This window comes from Moschus berezovskii, chromosome 6 (genome assembly GCF_049115385.1).
Source record: "Moschus berezovskii isolate FMDL1 chromosome 6, NW_MosBer_1.0, whole genome shotgun sequence".
NCBI classification, from domain to species: Eukaryota; Metazoa; Chordata; class Mammalia; order Artiodactyla; family Moschidae; genus Moschus; species Moschus berezovskii.
The window spans coordinates 114,301,633-114,326,904 of record NC_142465.1 but is presented as its reverse complement, the minus strand read 5'-3'; the positions used below and the strand labels follow the sequence as shown (position 1 = coordinate 114,326,904).

General features: G+C 47.0%; 1 long non-coding RNA gene across 1 annotated transcript; it reads right to left on the bottom strand.

The window, feature by feature from the left end:
- Positions 1-5,799: 5,799 nt before the first annotated feature.
- LOC148777735 (uncharacterized) lies at positions 5,800-22,811 on the bottom strand. The gene is made up of 4 exons (XR_016037532.1): positions 22,673-22,811; positions 17,238-17,317; positions 14,423-14,598; positions 5,800-6,544 (listed from the first exon to the last, which is right to left on the bottom strand). It is a non-coding gene; the product is annotated as an uncharacterized LOC148777735 (long non-coding RNA).
- Between the last annotated feature and the right edge of the window lie 2,461 nt (positions 22,812-25,272).

Genomic DNA, 25,272 nt, shown 5'->3' with positions numbered 1-25,272 from the left:
CTAACTGTTGTTTCTTGACCCACATACAGGTTTCCCAGGAGACAAGTCAGGTGGTCTGGCATTCCCATCTCTTTAAGAATTTTCCAGTTTGTTGTGATCCACAGAAGTCTTTAGCGCAGTCAGTGAAGTGGAAGCAGATATTTTTCTGGAATTCCCTTGCTTTCTCCATGATCCAATGAAACGTTGGCAATTTTATCTCTGGTTCTTCTGCCTTTTCTAAACTCAGCTTGAACATCTGGAAGTTCTCGGCTCACATACTGCTGAAGCCTAGCTTGAAGGATTTTGAGTATGACCTTATTAGCATGTGAAATGAGCGCAATTGTCCAGAGTTTGTATATTTTTTGGCACTACCCTTCTTTGGGATTGTAATGAAAACTGATCTTTTCCAGTCCTGTGGTCACTGCTCTGTTTTCCAAGTTTGCTGTCATATTGAGTGCAGAACTTTAACAGCATCATCTTTTTAGGATTTTAAATAATTCAGCTGGAATTCCATCACTTCCTTTAGCTTTGTTTGTAGTAATGCTTCCTAAGGCCCCCTTAACCTCACACTCCAGGATATCTGGCTCTAGTTATGACCACACCATCATGGTTATTCTGGCCATTAAGACCTTTTTTGTGTAGTTCTTCTGTGAATTCTCACCACCTTTTCTTTTTTTAATTAATTAATTAATTTTAATTAAAGGCTAATTACTTTATGATATTATAGTGACTTTCACCATACATCAACACGAATCAGCCACGGGTGTACACGTGTCCCCCATCCTGAACCCCCCTTTTGCCACCTCTTCTTAATCTCTTCTGCCTCCATTAGGTCCATACTGTTTCTGTCCTATATTGTGCCCATCTTTGCATGAAATGTTCCCTTGATATCTCTAATTTTCTTAAACAGACGTCTGGTCTTTCCCATTCTATTGTTTTCCTCTACTTCTTCACATCGTTCATTGAAGAAGGCCTTCTAATCTCTCCTTGCTATTCTCTGGAACTCTGCATTCAGTTGGGTGTATCTTTCCCTTTCTTTCTTGCTTTTCGCTTCTCTTCCTCAGCTATTTGTAAAGCCTCCTCAGACAACCACTTTGCCTTCTTGCATTTCTATTTCTTTGGGACAGTTTTGGTCACTGCCTCTTGGTAAATGTTACAAACCTCCATCCATAGTTCTTCAGGCACTCTACTGGATCTAATCCCTTGAATCTATTTGTTACCTCCACTATATAATCATAAGAGATTTGATTTAGGTCATACCAGAATGGTCTAGTGGTTTTCCCTACTTTCTTTAAGTCTGAATTTTGCAATAAGGAGTTCATGATCTGAGTCACAGTCAGCTCCACGTCTTGTTTTTGCTGACCGTATAGAGCTTCACCATCTGATGATGTCCCCGTGGAGAGTCATCTCTTGTGTTGCTGGAAATGGGTGTTTGCTATGACTAATGTGTTCTCTTGACGGAACTCTTGTTAACATTTGCCCTGCTTCATTTTGTACTCCAAGGCCAAATTGCCTATTCCTCCAGGTATCTCCTGAGGAAGCTTCAAGTCAACTTTAGTTTCTTTGGCATCAGTGGTTGGGGCATAGGTTTGGATTACTGTGATGTTGAATGGTTTATGCAGGAAACAAACTGAGATTGCTCTGTCATTTTTGAGACTGCACCCAAGTACTGCATTTTGGACTTTTCTGTTGACTATGAGGACTACTCCAGCACTTCTAAGGAATTCTTGCCCACAGTAGTTGATAAAATGATGATCTGAATTAAATACGCCCATTCCCGTCCCCTTTAGTTCACTGATTCCTAAAATGTCAGTGTTCACTCTTGCCATCTCCTGCTTGACCGCGTCAAGTTTGCCTTGATTCATGGACCTAACATTCCAGGTTCCTGGGCAACGCTGCTCTTTAGAGTGTCGGATTTTACTTTCGTCTCCAGACACATCCGCAGCTGGGTGCTGTTTCCACTGTGGCCCAGCCACGTCATTCTTTCTGGAGCTATTAGTAATTGCCTTTCACTCTTCCCCAGTAGCATATCGGACACCTTCCGATCTGGGGGGTTCATCTTTCAGTGTCATATCTTTTTGCCTTATACTCTTCCTGGGGTTCTTGTGGCAAGAATATTGGAGTGGGTTGCCATTTCCTTCTCCAGTGGACCACGTCTTGTCAGAACCCTCCACTGTGACCCATCTGTCTCGGGTGGCCTTGCATGGCATGTCTCATAGTTTCATTGAGTTGCACAAGCCCCTTCGCCATGACAAGGCTGTGATCCATGAAGGGGTCAAAATGAACAGAAACTGTAAGTCAGTGGGTTTCCCATCAGCTGACTCACAGTAGATAAGGATACTTATCCATCAGAAGGATGGACAGGTGCCAAAGTCCAGGGCTTGCTCTGGGGTGAGACTGATGTCTGGTGGTGGGCAGTCATCCAGAAGCCTGAGGACACCAGCAGGAGGAGATAAGCTTGGGGATCTGAGCTGGGGCAGCAGGTGAGGACCCCTGAATACCAACAGTATTGCGTGCTGCTGTGCGGGCTTAGTCGCTCACTCGTGTCCGACTCTTTGCGACCCCCTGGACTATAGCCCACCAGGCTCCTCTGTCCATGGGATTTCCCAGGCAAGAATACTGGAGTGGGTTGCCATTTCCTCCTCCAGGGGACCTTTCTGATCCAGGGATCGAACCCCTGTGCCTTCTGCATTGGCAGGCAGAATCTTTACCACTGGAAGACCTGGAAATCTCAACAGCATTGCTGACTGCATGAAATGAACATTTCTGGGCACAAAGAAGAGAGCCTGAGAGAGAACGTTTCCCTGGCATGGAGTTAATGTGCAGTACCAGTACACTCACGCTGTCATGATCAGCAGCCAACCGTCTCCTTCCCAGAGCCTGGGATGGAAGCCAACGCCTGCTTTCCAACCCTGACCCATACATCACCCCTCAGAGCCTTTGCAAGGTGCTGAATTTGCACACATGCTGAGCACCTGCTGTATGCACAGCAGAGGGAGTTGCTGTGGATCCAAACATTGATCTAGGAGTTCACGGACCTGAGGTCTCCATCTCCACCAGAGGCGGTGCTCACCTTCCCAGATCCAGAGCCCAGTGACGGGGGCCAGCCACAGTTCTCCGGAACAGCATCAGGTTGTCTGAGCCTGAGGAAAGAAACAGCCTCCGGGTGCTTTTCTCACAGGACTCAGGTGGGTGTGGGGGGCTACGTGGAGTGTGTGTGGTCTGATTCCTCTGAAAAGCAAAGGAAGCCGGGTATGCTGGATGGATCCACAGGTTTCTCTCACCCTAACCTCCTGTGTCTCTGGAGCAGGTGAACACAAGCAAAGTGAATAAGGTCAGTAATATAGGCCATTTGTCAAGTGTTTGCTCGGTGCCGAGGGTCACCTGCTGGTACATGGCAGGGTCACAGGGGGGCCCGGAAGACACACTGGTGGGGGGCCAGAGGGAGGGTCCTGAGGAGGGAGGATGTGTCAGTTCAGAAAGAGAGCAGGACCCTGGCATGTACCCTGTCTCAGCTGACAGCCTTTCTTCCGAGCTGCCTCGAGGTTGGACACCTTGCCTCCATCTCAAGGCCGTGATCCCTGGGGATAACATCTCGTGGCCCACCCCCCCTCCCCACGATGTCCTGGAACACCAGAAACCACACGATGACAAAAAAGAAAAGAAAAAAGAAAAACAGGTCTTGCACATAGTTTGCCAGGGCAAAGAGACACAGCCACGCCTGGCTCAGACACATAGCACCCATAATCCCTTACTCACGGAATTGACAAAAAGAAACATCATGGGGTTCCCCAGACACACCCAGACTATCTCAGCTGTGAGCCAAGTCAGAGGATTGTGACACATCTCATTCGTGTTTGGTGGGAGAACTTCGTCACTGTATCTCCTTTGGTTTCAATTCCTGGGCTCTTGCCAGCGGCCCTCCTCCATTCCTCCAAGCAAGTGACCAAAACAATCCACAAGGTATAGTCCTTCTGGGCAAAGAGGGACCCGCAGATGGAGAATAGGTGGGCTTACGCTAGGAGAACGGCCCCACCCTGGGCTGTGAGAGCGCAGGTCCCAGGCAGACCTGTCTGCATCTCCCCAGGATCCCTGTTCCCAGGGTCCCGTCCTCCCAGGTCCTGGTCCCAGAAGCTGTTCCTAATAAGCAATTCTTAGGGACCCAGCCTGGTCTCTGTAACCCATAGAGACGCCATCTCCTGCTCAGAAGGACTGGAGGTGCTGGGCGCGCAGCGTCTGCTCAGTGTGCAGACTCTGACCTGGGAAGTGTGGGCACTGCTCAGGACACCCCACTCCCCAGGCCCATCCTCACCCAGAAACCACCTGCCACAATAATGGGGGCTGAACCTCCACCCGAGGACCACGTCTGCTCTCCAGGGGACCAGGCCTAGAGGATGGAGCGTCAGAGGGGCCTCAGCCCGGGGTGAGGTGGGGGTGGAGGGCACCCTCCTGGAGGAGCAGCACCCGCCCGAGAAGGAGGGCGACTCTGTGCTGAGTGTCCACCCTGAGGATGTGGGTGAGCAGCGTGGTTCTCAGTGCAGGCAGTCAGGCTGGGATTCGGGGCGCAACCAGCTCCCTGGGAGAGAGCGCTGGGCCAGGACATGGGGGTCTGAGGGGAGCCGGATGGGGAGTCAATGGGACAAAAGGGCAGCCCCTTGGCGACAACAGGGCCAGCTAGGGGCTGGAATACACAGTCCCCACATTCCTCAGGCCTGGAGGGGGCAGGAAGCGCATAGTTGGCTGGGCCTCTGCGGCAGATATATGTCCCACAGCCAGCTCTCCCTGTGCCATCCTGGCCAAGCCCAGTCCCTTCGGGAGCCTCTCTCCTCTGTGCACTGGGGCCTTGCATGGGGGCGCTCCGAAGGAGAGCTCAGCCCACAGTTATCCTTTCTCCTCTCTTCCCAAGGATGAAGGTAGCTGCCTGCCTACAGGACCAGCTTCTCTCCCCCTGACTGTGTATCCCCCAGACCCCCTAGCCCAGTGGGCCCCAGGGAGCCTGGGCCGGGCCATGGCCCGTGCTGGCTGCTGCAGGAGGCTCAGCAATGGGTTTTCATGAAGCTTGTCCTCTGGGATACAGACCCTGCTGTCCTTTGACCTGTCCCCTCACTGCCTGCCTGGCTGGTCCCTGCTGCCCTGATGACCTCACTGGTCCGTGGTCAGCCTAGTGGCATCCAGGTAGGGCCTTTGTCAGAACAGGGAGGTGGAAACCTCTTCATATGAGAATCAGCCAAACTGAAGGGCAGCGGGGATCCATGGTTGATGTGGGAGAGAGGCAGGCGGAGCTGGTGGCTGTTGTCCTCGTGGGTGGATGGACGGCTGCCTGAGGGGGCACAGGTTGTGGAAGGTGGTTTCCTCACTTCTCACAGCAGCACCAGCCTTTAGGGAGCATCAGATGAGCCCCCAAATTTAATATGGGATGAAAGATGTCACATATAAAGGCGTTCATACTGATGCCATCTATATGAGGCTCAAAACCAGGCAAAGTCAATCTATGATCATAGATAGTCCTGATATGGATTCCCTCTGGACAGGGCTCAGCTGGGATGGGACTCGAGGGATCCTCCATTTGGGATTCTGGGAACAGCCCCACCTCAGTCTGGTTGGTGGCTACACTGTCTAGAAACCTAAGATTTTGAACTTAACTGTAAGTTATATGCCACTTTTTTTTTTCTTGCCACTTTTTAAAAAATGGAAAAAAAATTCACAAAGCCTACATTTTTAACAAGGAAAAAGTTTTACTAAAAAACTCAAATATAATATCCCAAATAAACTGATAGACAGGAATAATGCAAAACAAATTCAAACAGAATCACCGTGATAGCTCTTAGGGTATTTTTTTTTTTTTTAATGAGAAAAGAAGGGGGAGGGGGCTCTTTATCTCCAAAAGACAGACTAAATGTGGTTGAAAGTGAAGAGGTGAGGGAGAAATGGGGAAATGGTGTGAGGTAATCCTTATAATATCCAAAAAAACAGAAAAGCGTGTGATGTGAGCCAGGACCAGAAATGGAGAGCAGGAAAATACCACAAAGGAGTATGTTTGGGAACCTAGTTGATGACAAAAGTGGAGTGGCAATTCACCGAGGGCAAAGTGGGCATCATTCATTTGACGCTGTCAACTGGACGAGAAATGAATTCTTACGGCGTCTTCACTGTGACGCGAGACTGACCCCTCTCCTACACCATTGCTCCGCTTCGACTCTGTCAGCCCCCCACCCTCCCCATTCCAACCTCCCCTGAGCCAACAGAAGCAGAAAGCCCCCTCCCCAATTCCCCACCTGCCTCCCTCGGTACCCTCATTCATTCAGCCAGCACCAATTTTATTGAGCACTTTCCAGCACCATGTACTGTTCTAGGGGCTGGGTGTTCGTTGAGAAAAAGAGACAGGATTTCTGGCTCCGTGGTGGGCCACAGTCTGTCTCCCCGTTCAAAGTCCAACCTTCCATCCGTGCTCCGGGGTTCAACGCCTCCCCTTTTCCAGTGGATTTCTCTTCTGTGGTTTTTGGCATCATGCCCTGCACTGCTGGATTATTCCCATCAGCAAACCGCATGCTCAGATATCTCCCACCTAGAAAAACAAAACATCTCCTTTGAGTCACATCTCCCTGCATTCTCTTCACTGCTTCGTGGAGAAAAATAGCTGTAAATAAACACATGTCCATCAAAGAGTGTTCTGCATGTTCTGTTCTGTATGCTCTGCTTCCCGCCACCTGTCTGCTTTCCTCCAATGACGGTCCCTGTCCCCCATCATTTCCGGGAACCTCCTCTCGACAAGGTTGCCCATGAGCCCCATGTTGCCAGAAGAAAGGGACTTCCTTGGTGGCCCAGTGACTGCGCTTCCACTGCAGGGGCGCAGGTTTCACCCCTGCTCAGGGAACTAAGATCCCACATACTCAGGGCGTGGCCGACAGACACACAGAGGAAGAAAGTGGGGATTTCTCACTGCCCTTCGGCCCCTCCACCAGCAGCGAGCGACTCAGCCGAACACACCGGCTTCCTGGACTCTCCGCGCCCGCGGTGCTGGCAGTCCTGTCCCACGGCGTTCCTCCGCTTTCTACTTACCTCCCACTCCTCTCTTCTCCCGGGTGAGCGGGGCCCCCTCCCGCCATCCTCCGTGCCTCCCTCTGTCTTTCTGGGAGACGCAGCCTGCACTCGGGCGCCCGGCCCACATCTCCAGTCCTGCTGCTCCCCCGAGTTGGACACTCAGGTACCAGCCTCATACCAGATATCTGCGCTCGGACGTCTGATGGGCGCTGCACACTTAACCTGCCCAGCAGAACTCTGTGTGGGTTGCTGCTGCTGCTGCTGCTAAGTCGCTTCAGTCGTGTCCGACTCTGTGCGACCCCATAGACGGCAGCCCACCAGGCTCCCCCATCCCTGGGATTCTCCAGGCAAGAACACTGGAGTGGGTTGCCATTTCCTGTGTGGGTTACTTTCCCCTAAAGTTCACTTTTCTCCGACTTCCCCAGCTCTGAACAGGATGTCACCACCTAACCCAGCAAGCAGCAAGATCGCGCCTAAACCCGAAGGCCGATCTTCAGACCTCGTTCCCCTAACATCTAACCCACAGCCATGCGTGCTGTTCCTCAGTCCCGTCTGACTCTGTGACCCCATGGGCTGCAGTCTGCCGAGCTCCTCTGTCCATGGGATTTCCCAGGCAAAAATACTGGAGTGGGTTGCCATTTCCCTCTTCAGGGGATCTTCCCAGTCCAGGGATGGGACCCTCATCTCCTGCAGTGGTAGGCAGAGTCTTTCCCACTGAGCCACTTGGGAAGCCCAACCCATAACCAAGTCCTGCTAATCCATGTTACCCTCTAAACTCACCCTGCTAATCTCCACCCCCACGGCCTCCAATGTCACCTCTCCCTGGGCTGGCTGGACAACCTTCCGGCTTCCACTCTTCCTCCCTCTATTCAGCATCCTCAGAGCCTTTGGAGGGAGGCTTTAAATAGGAGGCAAGGCACCTTGATTCAGCTCCTCACCCCCTCAACACACACACATAAACACACACACGCACACAGAGTCTTTTGTTTTGGCAACACTGCATGGCGTATGGGATCTTAGACCAGGGATCGAACTCATGCCCCCTGCAGTGGAAACGTGGAGTCTTAACTGCTGGACCACCAAGTCCCACAGTCTTGTACTTAGTATACGATCTAAACTTCTGCCTATGACCAGCTCCCACGACCTCCCTGCCCCAACACTTCGCTCCTCAGACACACTTCTCTTGTCTCTTCCTGCCTCAGGGCCTTTGCACTTGACTTATCTCTGCCTGGAAAGCCCTTCCCCCAAAGTCCTCCCAGGGCTAACTTTTTCTCCTCCTTTCTGTCTCCATACATCAGGCACCAGCTATTTAAACAGCTTCCCACCACAGCTTGTCTAACTCAATGAAACTAAGCCATGCTGTGTGGGGCCACCCAAGATGGGCAGGTCATGGTGGAGAGTTCTGACAAAATGTGGTCCCCTGGAGAAGGGAATGGCAAACCACTTCAGTTTTCTTGCCTTGAGAACCCCATGAACAGTATGAAAAGGCAAAGGGATAGGACACTGAAAGATGAACTCCCCAGGCCAGTAGGTGCCCAATATGCTGCTGGAGATCAGTGGAGAAATAACTTCAGAAAGAATGAAGAAATGGAGCCAAAGCAAAAACAACACCCAGTTGTGGATAGGACTAGTGATAGAAGCAAAGTCCGATGCTGTAAAGAACAATATTGCATAGGAACCTGGAATGTTAGGTCCATGAACCAAGGCAAATTGGCAGTGGTCAAACAGGAGATGGCAAGAGTGAACATTGGCATTCAAGGAATCAGTGAACTAAAATGGACTGGAATGGGGGAATTTAACTCAGATGACCATTATATCTGCTACTGTGGAGAGGAATCCCTTAGAAGAAATGGAGTAGTCATCATAGTCAACAAAGGAGTCTGAAATGCAGTACTTGGATGCAATCTCAAAAACAACAGAATGATCTCTGTTCGTTTCCAAGGCAAACCGTTCAATATCACAGTAATCCAAGTCTATGCCCTGACCAGTAATGCTGTAGAAACTGAAGTTGAACAGTTCTATGAAGACCTACAAGACCTTTTTGAACCAACACCCCAAAAAAATGTCCTTTTCATTATAGGGGACTGGAATGCAAAAGTAGGAAGTCAAGAAACACCTGGAATAACAGGCAAATTTGGCCTTGGAGTACAGAATGAAGCAGGGCAAAGGCTAATAGAGTTTTGTCAAGAGAACGCACTGGTCATAGCAAACACCCTCTTCCAACAACACAGGAGAAGACTCTACACATGGACATCACCAGATAGTCAACACCGAAATCAGATTGATTATATTTTTTGCAGCCAAAGATGGAGAAGCTCCATACAGTCAGCAAAAACAAGACCAGGAGCTGACTGTGGCTCAGATCATGAACTCCTTATTGCCAAATTCATAGTTAAATTGAAGAAAGTGGGGAAAACCACTAGACCACTCAGGTATGACCTAAATCAAATCCCTTATGATTATACAGTGGAAGTAAGAAATAGATTTAAGGGACTAGATCTGATAGATAGAGTGCCTGATGAACTCTGGACAGAGGTTCGTGACATTGTACAGGAGACAGGGACCAAGACCATCCCCAGGGAGAAGAAATGCAAAAAAGCAAAATGGCTGTCTGAGGAAACCTTTCAAATAGCTGTGAAAAGAAGAGAAGCAAAAAGCAAAGGAGAAAAGGAACGATATACCCATTTGAATGCAGAGTTCCAAAGAATAGCAAGGAGAGATAAGAAAACCTTCCTCAGCAATCAATGTAAAGAAATAGAGGAAAACAATAGAATGGGAAAGACTAGATATCTCTTCAAGAAAATTAGAGATACCAAGGGAACATTTCATGCAAAGATGGGCTTGATAAAAGACAGAAATGGTAAGGACCTAACAGAAGCAGAAGATATTAAGAAGAAGTGGCAAGAATACACAAAAGAACTATTCAAAAAAGATCTTCACGATCCAGATAATCACAATGGTATGACACTCACCTAGAGCCAGACATCCTGGACTGTGAAGTCAAGTGGGACTTAGGAAGTATCACTAAAAACAAAGCTAGTGGAGGTGATGGAATTCCAGTTGAGCTATTTCAAATCTTAAAAGATGATGCTGTGAAAGTGCTGCACTCAATATGTCAGCAAATTTGGAAAACTCAGCAGTGGCCACAGGACTGGAAAAGGTCAGTTTTCATTCCAATCTCAAAGAAAGGCAGTGCCAAAGAATGCTCAAACTACCGCACAATTGTACTCATCTCACATGCTAGTAAAGTCATGCTCAAAATTCTCCAAGCCAGGCTTCAGCAAAATGTGAACTAAAACCAGCCAGATATTCAGGCTGGTTTTAGAAAAGGCAGAGGAACCAGAGATCAAATTGCCAACATTCGTTGGATCATCAAAAAGCAAGAGAGTTCCAGAAAAACATCTATTTCTGCTTTATTGACTATGCCAAAGCCTTTGACTGTGTGGATCACAATAAACTGTGGAAAATTCTGAAAGAGATGGGAATACCAGACCACCTTACCTGCCTCTTGAGAAACCTCTATGCAGGTCAAGAAGCAACAGTGAGAACTGGACATGGAACAACAGACTGGTTCCAAATAGAAAAAGGAGTCCGTCAAGGCTGTATATTGTCACCCTGCTTATTTAACTTATATGCAGAGTACATCATGAGAAATGCTGGGCTGGAGGAAGCACAAGCTGGAATCAAGATTGCCGGGAGAAATATCAATAACCTCAGATATGCAGAGAACACCACCCTTATGGCAAAAAGTGAAGAGGAACTAAAAGGCCTCTTGATGAAAGTGAAAGAGGAAAGTGAAAAAGTTGGCTTAAAGCTCAATATTCAGAAAACTAAGATCATGACATCTGGTCCCATCACTTCATGACAAATAGATGGGGAAACAGTGGAAACAGTGGCTGACTTTATTTTGGGGGGGCTCCAAAATCACTGCAGATGGTGACTGAATCCATGAAATTAAAAGACGCTCACTCCTTGGAAGGAAAGTTATGACCAACCTAGACAGCATATTAAAAAGCAGAGACATTACTTTGCCAACAAAGGTCCGTCTAGTCAAGGCTATGGTTTTTCCAGTAGTCTTTTATGGATGTAAGAGTTGGACTATAAAGAAAGCTGAGTGCTGAAGAATTGATGCTTTTGAATTGTGGTGTTGGAGAAGACTCTTGAGAGTCCCTTGGACTGCAAGGAGATCCAACCAGTCCATCCTAAAGGAAATCAGTCCTGGGTGTTCATTGGAAGGACAGATGTTGAAGCTGAAACTCCAATACTTTGGCCACCTGATACGAAGAGCTGACTCATTTGAAAAGACCCTGATGTTGGGAAAAACTGAGCACAGGAGGAGAAGGGGACGACAGAGGATGAGATTGTTGGATGGCATCACCGACTCAATGGGCATGAGTTTGAGTGGACTCCAGGAGTTGGTGACGAACAGGAAGGCCTGGCGTGCTGCGGTTCATGGGGTCGCAAAGAGTAGGACACGACTGAGCTACTGAACTGAACTGAACTGAACCACCAGCCGTTAGGCTCTATTACAGCATCCTGTTTATCCCTTCCAACAACTGCCTCGATCTGGAATTATCTTACCCATTCCCATTTTTGTTATTTCCTTTGGTGCTCCTTCCACCATGACATCATCCCCTGAGGTCTGGAGCCCCTCCACCTTACTCAACACCTTGGACCAAGCCTACCCTCCCCCAGTAGGTGCTCAATCGTATTAGTCAAAAGAACAAACAAAAAAGAAAACAAATGAATAAATAAAGTGATGCAGAAATGAAATACAAGTTTTTCTTCCTCTGTGGAAGAGGGAGATTAGAGAGGAGGAGGGTTAGTGATGAGAGACTCTAAACTTTCCCGTGAGCTAGCTCGGTATCACTTGACTTGTTTCATTTATCTAGCACCTTGTGAATCATTAAATGCTAATAAAGTCACTGCGGAGGAAGAGATTTCCAGGCTGACAAAGATAGGGAGAGCCAGGTTCAGGCTGTCAGGGCCAAAGTCCACCCAAGCATCAAATGCTACCTGTAATTACATGGCTGAGAGGAGGAATTCTGGTTCAGGGCCAGCTGGCCGTGCCCACAGGGAAAACAGGACAGTAGGGCTTCACGGGTGTGACAGAATAAACCTCGCTCCTGTGCCCAGGTTACAGTATCACATGCACATCACCATGCGCAAAATAGATCGCCGCTGGGAGTTTGAGGTATGACACAGGGAACCCAAAGCCTGTGCTCTGTGACAACCTGGACGGATGGGGTGGGGTGGGAGGAGGGTGTTCAGGATGGAGGGGACACATGAATGCCTATGGCCAATTCATATTCATGTATGGCAAGAACCATCACAATACTGTAAAGTAATTGCCCTCCAATGTAAAAAAATTAATTAAAATGAAAAACACACCACACCACCATGAAAGGAGACAAGGCAGTTGAAGATGAGCCCCTGAAAACTAGACCTCAAAGGATGACGGGTCAGGATTTGCCAGTCATCCCAGCAAAGGGTTTTCAGTAAAACCCAGATTTCAGTCTGGGCTCTGGAGAGTGTTTCCACATTAGCAAGTCTACACTCCCCAGCCCACTCCCCTCATGGCTGATCCCCTGTGGAAGGAGAGGCAAGGAGCAAGAAGTTGCAAAGAAAGGAAAATAGGAGTTTTGTGGAAGGATGTGACCAAGGATGAGGAGTCCACAGTGAAGGCCAGGACTCCCCCACCCCAACCTGTACCCTCTCCTGGCAGCGTCATCTTTTCTCTGCTTCCTGGGGGTTTCCCAGGTGATGAATCTGTCTCCTTCCCTGGAGGACTCCTCTTCTCCTCCTGGCCTCTCCCTGGATCCTCTCTAACACAGCCACGGCCACCTGTCCTCCCTCTGGGCTCCTTCCCCCCTGCCAGGAATGGGTTCTGTCCCCTAGGGGCCAGCTCTGCTGAGGCCCTCAAACCGGCTTCTCTAGCCCAGCCCCCTCGAGGTTTCTGGCCTGGATCTTTTTCTGCCTGTGATGCCAAACCCTGTCATTCCTGCCTTTGCAAAGGCTCTGGGGCCTCCGGTATCTCCGTGACTACTGGACAGACGTGTGCTCACCTTCTAACTCCGTAACCAGATTTCAGGGCTTGCAGAAAGTCTTGGACCTCTCAGAGCATCAACTGAGGTGGAGCTGAAACTATGTCGAGATGGATTTAGAAGCTCACAACACGTGCAGAAAGAATATCCTTGTTTCCAGTCTTATGACCTAAAAGCCAGGTAGCCAGGCAAGGTTACACTGGTGCCTCTGTGGACACTGTCAGCTGTGAGTGCGTCTTCTTCACTCTCAAGTCCTGCTCACTAATTACTTGTATTATAACTGCAGCCTATGCGAGCAATGCTTAAAATATTATAACTTTAGAATGATGCATTCAATATCTGAGAATATAGAAAACAAGCCAAATAAAAAGAACAAGAAGAGAAAATTGTACTCAAGAAATCATTGCAGAGGGACTTCCCTGGTGGTCCAGTGGTTAAGAATCTGCCTGCCAAGGCAGAGGACACGGGTTCAGTCCCTGGTCCGGGAAGATTCCACATACCATGGAGCAGTTAAGCCCACATGTCCCAGCTACTGAAGCCAGAGGGCTCCAGAGCCCGTGCTCTGCAACAAGAGAAGCCACTGCTATGAGAAGCCCCTTCACCGCAACTAGAGAGTAGTCCCCATTCGCCACAACTAGAGAAAGCCCTCACACAGCAGTGAAGACCTAGCGCAGCCAAAACTAAATGAATAAAAAATACCAATTAGCAGCTTACATTCCTTTTTTCTTTTTTTAAATTTATTTTTAATTGAAGGATAACTGCTTTACAGTATTGCATTGGTTTCTACCAAACATCCACATGAATCAGCCATAGGTTACTCATGTCCCCTCCCACCTGAACATCCTTCCCACCTCCCTCCCCATCTCACCCCTTTAGATTGTTACCAAGCAGCTTACAGTCTTTATAAAAAAAAGCCCTTTCAGAAATGGAAGAACGTGTGAAAAGAATTGTGTATGTCCACAACTGCAGGATTCCATTCCAATATTTCTCAAAATCTCCCGGAATAGCTTGCCTTTTAGACACAACTGGTGGCCATTTGGTTTCAGCATGTGATACAGGTTTTAAAACCTTGTTTCCTTCAACAATGAAAACACCACTTCCCAGCCTCTGGGGAGACCAGCACGGCACCTTCCCTCCTGCTTCATGATCCCCAGATCTATCTACACTGCATTTCACGCACAGCTCCTGAGTTTCCTCTCACCCGCATCAGTACTTTCATGGCCCAATGCACTTACTTTACAAGGTTACGGGGCAAAGGCAATAACACAGTGAGGCTGTGGTGTGCACCGTGCCGTAGAGACAGAGCTGGCATTTCTACAGACACCTGGGCCTGTGTCAGCTGGCCCGTCGGAACCTACCTTGGCTGTGGAAATGGTGCCCAGAGCTGCCAACTATCACACCCCACAGGATGAATTGAGCCGACCCATGTTGGCTACCAGTCTGAGGCCTGGGGTACAGCAGTGACATGATGGCCAGGTCCCTTCTTTCATACAACCGCAGTGATGAATTCTGTACAAAGGGGTGGCAGGCCCACCTGAAGAGAGAAAAATGTCAATTTCATGATTAAATGAGAAGCAAGTGACCGAGAGGTACATAGATGATAGACAGAGAGAGATAGACGATGGAGACGATAGACAGACAGACAGAGGGAATTCCCTGGCAGTTCACTGATTAGTGAGCATTCACTGCAGGGATCAGGGGTTTGATCCCTGGTCAAGGAACTAAGATCCCACATGCAGTGTGGCATGGCCCCCCACAAAGATAGATAAGCAGGTAGATAAGTAGACAGACAGTTGAAAGATGGATGATAGATAGACGATAAAGACAAAGACAGAAAGGTAGATGGAAAATAGATGACAGATGATTGGTAGGGAGAGAGCACTCGAATGTTGAAGCAAATGGGGAAAAGATTGACAACAGGTGAATTTGGGTAAAGGGTATATGGATGTTCTTTATTTGCTAAAATAAAAAGTTTAAACAAATAAAAAGTAAAATTAAAATGCTCAGTATCTCCAGGGTGGTACTATGAATCGTTTTCTGTCGCAACTTATCTCTGCTTTTCAAATCTCTACAGTGAGTGTTCATAATAGCTACAGATGTTATTAAGAAAGAAGTCTCGAAGCCATCATTTCTCCAAGGGTGGATCTCACCCCAGGCACAGTCTATCTAATAAGGCCCCTACCATGGGAGCCACCATTTCAGTCTACAAAGAACCCAGCAGGGCAAGCAGGGGCTGACCCTCCACAGAGTGCTGCCCTTGGACCAGGTGGCGCCTCCCAAGGGCCAGGAAGAGACAGAACACGTGTGGGCTGTAGGAGCCAGAAGTTGAAGAACGGAAGCCATGCTCACCTAGAAAGAGTGCGCTGCTTTTTTCTACTTCCTCGGATCTTTCCGATCAAGATGAGTTTTGCTAACGCCTTTAATACCTTAAAGCCTAAGAACAGTGTGTTTCCAGCCTGTGCCTCTGGCTACAGCAACTGATGGGTAATGACAGCCCAACATTGCTGGACACTGGTTCCTTCAAAACCAGAGATCAACAGAGTCCAATTTTTCCAGAATCCGGAACAAGAGATGGGCCTGCTGCTGCTGCTGCTCAGTTGCTTCAGTCATGTCCAATTCTGTGCGACCCCATAGACGGCAGCCCACCAGGTTCCCCCATCCCTGGGATTCTCCAGGCAAGAACACTGGAGTGGGTTGCTATTTCCCTCTCCAGTGCTTGAAAGTGAAAAGTGAAAGTGAAGTCGCTCAGTCCTGTCTGACTCTTAGTGACTCCATGGACTGCAGCCTGCCAGGCTCCTCTGCCCATGGGATTTTCCAGGCAAGAGTACTGGAGTGGGTTGCCATTGCCTTCTCTAGAGATGGGCCTGCATAGCCCCAAATGTCACATTTCATGATTTTAAATTCTTGAAATTCCATATCCCGAGAGGGTATGGTTTTCTGTTGCTTTAATCTGTTTGGGCTGCTATAACAAAGTCCCATAGACTGGATGGTTTAAATATACACTTATTTCTCACAATTCTGGAGGCTGAGATCAGGGTGCCAGCATGGCTGGGTTCTGGTGAGACCCTCTACTAGACGGCAGATGGCTGACTCCTTGTATCCTCCCGTGGCAGAGGGCAGAGAGGAAGCAAGCTTTGCGGGGACTCATAAGGCCACTAACCCTCATGACCTCAGCTAATATTAATTACCTCCCAAAGGCTCCACCTAATACCATCTCATGGTCACCAGGGTAGGGTGGGGGCGGGGGTGGGGGTGTTCAATTTTAGGAGAACACCTTCATTTCATAGGACTCTGACACCTGGACTCTGACACCTGGACAGACTGAACCCCACCCCTTCTCCACTGGAAGTGCTAGGGAGAGGAGTGACCAGGAAGGTCTGAGGCTTTAGAACCAGGGGGAAGTCTGCATCACAGCTGCTGTGGCCACACAGGCTAAGGTAAATGTCAAGAATTACAGGGGCCCCAGAAGCTGCCCAGGTATGTTCTGACTCACTGGCTACTTCACTGCAGAAAGAAAGGACAGAGTGGGAGGACTTACGTCATGAATGGATCCCCAAAGCTGATGTTTGTAAGGCTATGATTCCCAATTGTCTTCTTCCTAATTCAGAATGATGGGGGAAGGGGGGAAGGGCGGGGAATGGACCAGGTGAAGAGGACGAGGAAGGCCCTGCAGACAAGAGCAGAGCAAAGATGTAGAAGCCAGGAGAGGCAGGGCTGTTGAGGGGAGGTCAGAAGTGCAGCACGCTGACGTCACTGGGGCATGACCTGAGGGCCAAGAGGGGCTGAGCTGGTAGCGAAGCCAGGACACAGAAGGCCTTTTTTGAAGTTGTGGTGAACTATATACAAAAAAATTTTTTTTTACCTTTTTTGTTTGTTTGTTTTTTGGCTGTTCTACGTGGGGATATCAGTCCCCTGACCAGGGATTGAACCTGGCCGTGGCAGTAAAAGTGACAAATCCTAACCACTGGACCACCAGAGAATTTCCATAAACTTAGCCATTTTTAAGTAGACAGTTCAGCGGCATTAAATAAACACTTTCGTGCAGCCGTCACTGCCAACCATGTTTTAGAATGTTATCATCCTCCCAAACCGAAACTCCGTACTCATTAAACACTACCTCTCCATTCTCCTTTCCCTTTCAGGGCAAAAATGTCAGCTGTTTTCAAAACGTACCGGACAGTTTCTACTTCACGTCTGCAAGTCTTCACTCATTGTTGACCGGAGACACATTAATGTCACAGGCAAAAATCCCCCTTAAATAAATAATGTGTTATTTCATTTTAATAAAATGTTAAAGTTTTACTTTAATAAAGTGTTAATTCACAACAACAATTTCTGATTTTTTTTTAATTTAGAAGTCTCTTAGGATTGCAAAATTAGCTGCCCAATTTCATTCAGCCATCACACAGAAAACAGACACAACAGTCCCAATACCGTGAATTTTGAAAGGATTGCGGTTATTTGACTAGAGGACTTGTTTCACCCGAAACTTTTGGCCTATTCTTTTAATAAAAACCAGTCTGTTTCAGGTCTAACTTTGCAAGACTGGGCATAGTGAACAAGAAACACAAATTCAAAGTATGACAACTTAAAAGTCAATCTGTTACTTATACAGACAGAACACTTTGGAATTTTGCAAACTGCAAAAGACAGTTGTTTTTAAAAATGTTGTGTTAGTTTCTTATACACAGCAAAGTGATTCAGTAATGCATATATATATTCAGATATTCTTTTTCACAATGGTTTATTATAAGATATTGAATGTAGTTCTCTGTGTTGTAGAGGACTCTGTTGTTTATCTATCTTATATACGCTAGTTTGCATCTGCTAACCCCAAACTCCCCACTACTTGTTAACCACCAGTTTGTTCTCCATGTCTTTGAATCTGTTTCTGTTTCATAAGTTCATTTGTGTTATCTTTTAGATTCCACATATAAGTGACATCATATGGTATTTGTCTTTCTCTTTATGACTTACTTCACTTAGTATGATACTATCTAGACCCATCCATGTTGCTACCAATGGCATTATTTCATTCTTTTTATGGCTGAGTAATGAGTCCCTTGTACTGCAAGGAGATCCAACCAGTCCATTCTAAAGGAGATCAATCCTGGGTGTTCATTGGAAGGACTGATGCTAAAGCTGAAACTGCAATACTTTGGCCACCTTATGCAACGAGTTGACTCACTGGAAAAGACTCTGATGCTGGGAAAGGTTGGTGGCGGGAGGAGACGGGGGCGACAGAGAATGAGATGGCTGGATGGCATCACTGACTCAATGGACATGAGTTTGAGTGAACTCAGGGAGTTGGTGATGGACAGGGAGGCCTGGCATGCTGTGATTCATGGGGTCGCGGAGAGTCGGACACGACTGAGCGACTGAACTGAACTGAACTGAATATTCCATTTTATATATGCACGTGTGTGTGTGTATATATATGCCACATCTTTATCCATTCATCTGTCAATGAACAGTCAAACTGTTTCCATACCTTGGTTACTGTAAACAGTGTTGCTGTGAACATAGGGGTGGATATATCCTTTTTTAATTAATTGCTTTTTTGGCATATAGCTGCTTTACAATGTTGTGTTTGTTGCTGCTGTAGAGCAAAGTGAATCAGCTGTGTGTATACATAGATCTCCTCTTTTCTGGATTTCCTTCCCATTTAGCTCACCACAGAGTGCTGAGTAGAGTTCCCTAAGCTATGTGGTCGGTTTTCATTACTTTTTGTTTGTTTGCTTTATTTTTTAATTGAAGGATAATTGCTTTACAGAATTCTTTTGTTTTCTGTCAAGCCTCAACATGACTCAGCCACAGGTATACATATATCCCCTCCCGTTTGAACCTCCCTCCCATCTCCCTTCCCCTGCCACCCCTCTAGGTTGATACAGAGCCCCTGTGCGAGTTTCCTGAGCCATACAGCAAATTCCCGTTGGCTATCTATTTTATATATGGCAAGGTATGTTTCCATGCTACTCTTTCCATACATCTCACCCTCTCCTCCCCTCTCCCCAGGTCCATAAGTCTATTCTCTGTCTGTTTCTCCACTGCTGCCCTGCAAGTAAATTCTTCAGTACCATTTTTCTAGATTCTGTATATATTCATTACTTACTTATTTTATAATTAGTGGTGTACATACGTCAACCCCAGTCTCCCAGTTCATCCCACGCCCTTCCCCCTTGATGTCCACGTTTGTTCTCTACGCCTGTATCTCTGTTTCAGCTTTGCAAATAAGTTCATCTGTATCATTTTTCTAGATTCCACATACAAGTGATATTATATTTGTTTTTCTCTTTCTGGCTTACTTTACTTTGTATGACAGTCTCTAGGTCCATTCACATCTCTGCAAATGGCACAGTTTCCTTCCTCTTATGGCTGAGTAATATTCCGTTGTGTATAGGTACCACACCTTCTTTATCAGTTTCCCCACTGATGGACACTTAGGTTGTTTCCACTGCCTGGCTGTTGTAAGCAGTGCTGCAATGAACACTGGAGTGTACGTATCTTTTTGAATTATGCTTTTCTCTGGGTATGTGCCCAGGAGTAGAATTGTTAGGTCAAATGGTAATTCTATTTTTAGTTATTTGAAGAGTTTCCATACTATTCTCCATAGTGACTGTACCAATCTACATTCCCACCAACAGTGTAGGAGGGTTCCTGTTTATCCACATCCTCTCTGGCGTTTATTATTTGTAGACTTTTTAAATTTAATTTATTCGAATTGGAGGATAGTTACTTTATAATATTGTGATGGTTTCTGCCGTACATCAACATGAATGAGCCTCAGGTAAGCCCTCATGTGTCCCCCCATCCTGAACCCCTCTCCTACCTCCCTCCCTGCCCTATCCCTCTCGGTTGTCCCAGAGCACCAGCTTTGGGTGCCCTACTTCATGCATCGAACTTGCACTGGTCACCTGTTTTACATACGGTAACATATATGTCTCAGTGCTGTTCTCTCTATTTGTAGACTGTTGAATGAGGGCCATTCTGACTGGTGTGAGGTGGTAAATGAAGATAGTTTTGATTCACATTTCTCTGATAATTAGTGACGTTGAGCATCTCTTCACATGCCTATTGGTCATCTGTATGTCTTCTTTAGAGAAATGTCTATTAAGTTACAGACTGCTGTTTATTCAACAGAACTGAAAAAATTCTGACCCAAGTGGCACTTACTTAGCCCAAATGACCAAAGACTATTTTATACCAAATTTTAATTTTTGAGAAATGGTTAACATCAATACTATGTGTGTTTTATATGTCAGATTAAGAGTTCATGGGCTTTCCTGGTGGCTCAGTGGTAAAGAACCCACCTGCCAACGCAAGAGACGCAGATTCAATCCCTGACCTGGGAAGATTTCACATGCCTCAGAGCAAGTACGCCCAGGAGCTACAACCATTGAGCCCACAAGCCTAGAGCCCACGCTCCACAACGAGAGGAGCCACCACAGTGAGCAGCCAGGGCACGGCCACTGGAGAGCAGCCCCACTGGCTGCAGCTAGAGGAAAGCCCACACAGCAGCAAAGACCCAGCACAGCCGGAAGCAGTTCAAGAGCATATAAAACAGGGCCATGTGCTACTACCTCTGGCGTCCCAGGTGACTCGGGGGTAAAGAACCCGTCTGTGAAGCAGGAGACACGGGATTCTTGGGTCAGGAAGACCCCCTGAAGAAGGAAATGACAACCCTCTCCAGTATTCTTGCCTGGGAAATCCCATGGACAGAGGAGCCTGGCAGGCTACAGTCCATGGGGTAGCAAAGAGTCAGACACAGACACAAGTTAGTGACTAAACAATGATTATTACCCCTAAGGACATTATGCACAAGATAAACCCAAGTGGTTATGACAGTGTTTCAGGTGGAAACAGTCCTATGCAAAAACAGTCTAGTGTCTCTGTTTAAACAAATTTGAGGGATGACTGAGAAAAAAAAATCTCGGTCCATTAAAGATCGATAGAAAAATTAAGTTTGTGGGATTTTAAATGCTTGCTTAAGAAAAAAATTCAGAACACATCACTTTCCACACAAAGAAAAATACCAGACTTCTGGATGACCATATCTGATCACACTACATGATTTAGAACAAGGGTCCCCAACCGGGGTCACAGACTGGTTCCAGTACCTGGTCTTTTATGAACTGGGCAGTACAGCTAGCTGGAGGTGAGTGGCTGGGCAAGTGAGTGGTTTTCATCTGCATATTTACAGCCACTCCCCATTACTCACCTTACCACCTGAGCTCTGCCTCCTGTCAGATCAGTGCAGGATAATAAATGTAACACACTTGAATCATCCCGAAACCACCACCACCACCCCACCCCACCCTGGTCCGTGAAAAAATTGTCTTCCACAAAACCAGTCCCTGCTGCCAAAAAGAGGTTGGGAACCAATGATTTAGAATGAAACCATGTCTATGGTTAAAAGCTATTTTCTGCTGTACTCATTCCTTAAATAGCATCAATTTCTGAGCTACAGTTCATCTTTAGTTCAGCTACATTTATGACACAAGATCTCGTTTCCAAATCAGTGACACTAATTTTTCTTAAGTGTAACAGCACTCAATTTTTAGCAGCAATTATATTTTTAAAAGGTTAACAACTTGTAGGACAAAAATATTCTAGCTATGTTTATTTTCTACCTTTTTATTCACTATTTATCAGTTACACAATTTGCAGAAAGAGTAATCTACCTACAAGATGGTCTTTCTTACACTCCCATCCCACGTCTTATTCAAAGGATTTTCCTTCCTCCTTCCTCATTTCTAACTTGGTTGGTGCAAGTGCAGGAATTTCAGAAGAGGTACCTGTGTATTTTCAATAGAGTGAGTAGCCATTTCCTTCTCCAGGGGATCTTCTTGACCCAGGGATTAAACCCAGGTCTCCTGCATTGCAGACAGATTCTTTACCATTTGAGACACCAGGGAAGCCCCAAAGGTGGAAAGAAGACAAAAAATCCTTAGTTTTACAGTGTCCCCAAAATTAGATATGAGAAATAGTTATCTGTCAAGAATCTCGAGAAGATGGGGCTATCGAAGGTCCCTCTCTGTGCAGTCCGATACGTCTGCAACAGTAGATTAGCAACAAAGGCACCTTAGTCAACTAGTCATGCAAACAGCACTGACAGCAAGTAGTAAATACACCTTCTGATGAAAACTGATAAAATCTTTTATTAATAATACCTTCCAAGAAGTCCCCAGCTCTACAGAGTTACGCTTTGCATTAAATCACTCTTCAGGACTTCCCTGGTGGTCCAGTGGTTAAGAATCCACCTACCAATACAAGGGATACAGGTTTGATCCTGGGACAATTCCACCTGCCATGGGGCAACTAAGCTGGGTGCCATAACGACTTAAGCCTAAGCTTCAAGAGAAGCCACTGCAAAGAGAAGCCCATGCTCAGCAAAAGACCCAGCACAACCAAAAATAAAATTAAAATAAATAAAATCATTAGAATAAATAATTAACCCTTAAGTTATTAGAGGAAAGACTCATAGGAAGTAACCAGTAGCAAAACACTCGGTGTGAAAACTGAAGCAAATGAGTTGACAAATTCCCGAGAAAAGCCAAGTGACATCATTTGTCACAATAAATGCTGGACAATACAACACCGGTCCAAACCTGAAATCTGTTCGTTAAGATGGTGATCCTACCAAGCAAGTTTTGGAATTGATGGAAAATTTCTCGAGGTGCCAGAAGGAGCATTTTCACCAGTCTCTCCTCCCCGCAAAGGTGTGGCTGAAAATGTAAATACTGTGAGAAAGAAAATGGGAAAATGTACCCACAGGAAGTGGCTCTGACTTGGAGAAGCCACCATGAGAAAACAAACCACAGACTGATGTCCAATCGACTCTCCAAAAAACACAAGGGGGGCGGAGGCAGAGTTAAGGCACCTAATTTTTTTTTTTTAACCCAAGTGACTCTGGCCTTTTACAATATTTTACACTATTTTTTAAAAGAGGATTTCAAGCATGTGGGAAACAGGCAAATTGTTTCAAAAAGCCTGCGTGGCAAATTCAGTTTGCAAGTGTCCTTCAGATGTTTGCCAAGGATAATAAAGCCGACTGTTGGCGGTGTCCGGTCCTTCTTCCTCCCTGACGCTCGGTGGAACCCCGAGGACTGTGCAGAGTCACAAACAAGTGGTCTGCAGGAAAGGGGCGTGGCATCTACAGCGCTCGAAAACAGCTCGGCTCTCACTTGGTTCTCGAAAGAGAACCGTGATTGCCTCTTCCACGTGGAATCATTCTCCTCGCCATATTCGCAGAATTTCTCCAATCGCCTAATATTTCAGTGACAGTCAGGACATAAACACGTGTCCTGCGCCGCATTTACGGCACAAGATCTCGTGTTCAAAACCGTGGCCCCGACGTCCCCTGTAGAAGGAGCACTCGCCTTGTAGCGGCCATCGTATTCTTCAAAAACGTTAACAACTTGGCGTCTTGGTGCAGGTCACCTCTGCCCAGGCGTCTCCCTCATTTTCCTTTGACGCCAACCTCTTCGTAAACCTGCCTTGCGACCGCACGGCCAGGTTCTCGCTGCGGCCCCATCCCTCCTTCCCAGCCGCTCGGTCTCCCGCGTGGCTGCGGGGGCAGGTTCCCCGCTCGCCGCTGTTCCGGCCTCAGCCCGAGGGGGGCGATAGCGTGTCGGAGGCGCAGGTGGCGCGCGGAGGGCGGCCAGGAGCGTCCCTGGGGTGTGCTGGGGCCCGGCTGGGCGCCCGCCGCCATCCAGCTAGCCAGGGTAGCAGCTGGCCCCGCACCCTGCCCTCCCCATGCCCAGCGACATCCGTGCCAGGGTAGAACAAGACTCGGCGTCAGGGGCGGCGATGCCAGGGGCTCGGCTTACTGCGCAGCAGCGCCGCGCACCGGAAAACTGAATATTGCATAGATCCTTCCTTGGTACGCGAGACGATCGACTCAACATCAAGCTTTGGTTTTGTTTAAAAAAGAAAAAAAAAAGGCCTTTGGGATTATTTTTGCTTGTTGAAAATCCATACCGATAAGGTGATGTACTGAGAGTAGTCCTGATTTGGAGTGTGTGATTGGCAAACAGAAAATTAAAGAATAGAATAATAAGAGGTTGAGAATATACGAACGTACTTCCCTTATAAAAAAGAAAACCCTGGGGAGTCGGGAGGCGGGGGCGGGGCCAGGCCCGCTCATGGGATTCTTCGGGTCGCAGATAAGGTTAAGCTCTTATAAAGCGAATCTGGCAAAGGGATCCGTTCTCTTTATTTTTATGTGCCCCCACCCCTTTGGGTCAGAAGAAGGCTAGTGCTGCCGCAGGAACAACCAGTCCTTGAAATCTCAATGGCTTAATTCAGTGGAGGCTTTTTCTTGCTTGTGTTCACGGTGCACCGTAGGGGCTAGGGGACCCTCTATCCGGTGGTGCTCGCCAGCCTCCTGGATGCAGGCTGAAGCCACCGAGGCTCCACCCGATCACTCAGCAACCTGGCAGGGACACTGTACATCACTCTCCTGCTCTTAAAACTACTGCCAGAAAGTGGTGTGTCACTTTTGCTCCCATTTTCATTGGCCAAAGCAAATCACATGCTCACGCCTAACCCCAAAGGTGTGGGAAAATAAAACTTCAGCGGGGGCAGGAACAAGGATAAGGGGAGTGTTCCAAAGTAGTCCTGATGGCCGTCACGTCATCCAGTCACTGTGCTGAGCCAGCTTCTTTTTTTTTTTTCAATTTATTTTATTGAAGTATTTCAGTACTTCATGATTTATGATGTGTTCATTTTTGCTGTACAGCAGAGTGATTCAGTTTTTCATGTATATATGCATTCTTTTTCATATTCTTTTCCATTATGGTTTATCACAGAATATTGAATATAGTTCCCTGTGCTCTATATATACAGCAGGTTGTTCTTTATCCATTCTATATTTAATAGTTTGTATGTACTTATCCCAAACTGCAATCCATGCCTCCCTCATCTCCCTGCCCTCTTGGCAACCACAAGTCTGTTCTCCCCGTAAGTCTGTTTCAGTTTCATAGATAAGTTCATTTGCATCATATTTTAGATTCCACATATAATTGATAACATATGGTATTTGTCTTTCTCTTTCTTACTTCACTTAGTAGAATAATCTCTAGCTCCATCGATGTTGCTGCAAATGTTCATCTCTCGATGGACATTTAGGCTGTTTCCATGTCTTGGTTATCGTAATTAGTGCTGCTATGAACATAGGGGTGCATGTATCTTTTTGAATTATAGTTTT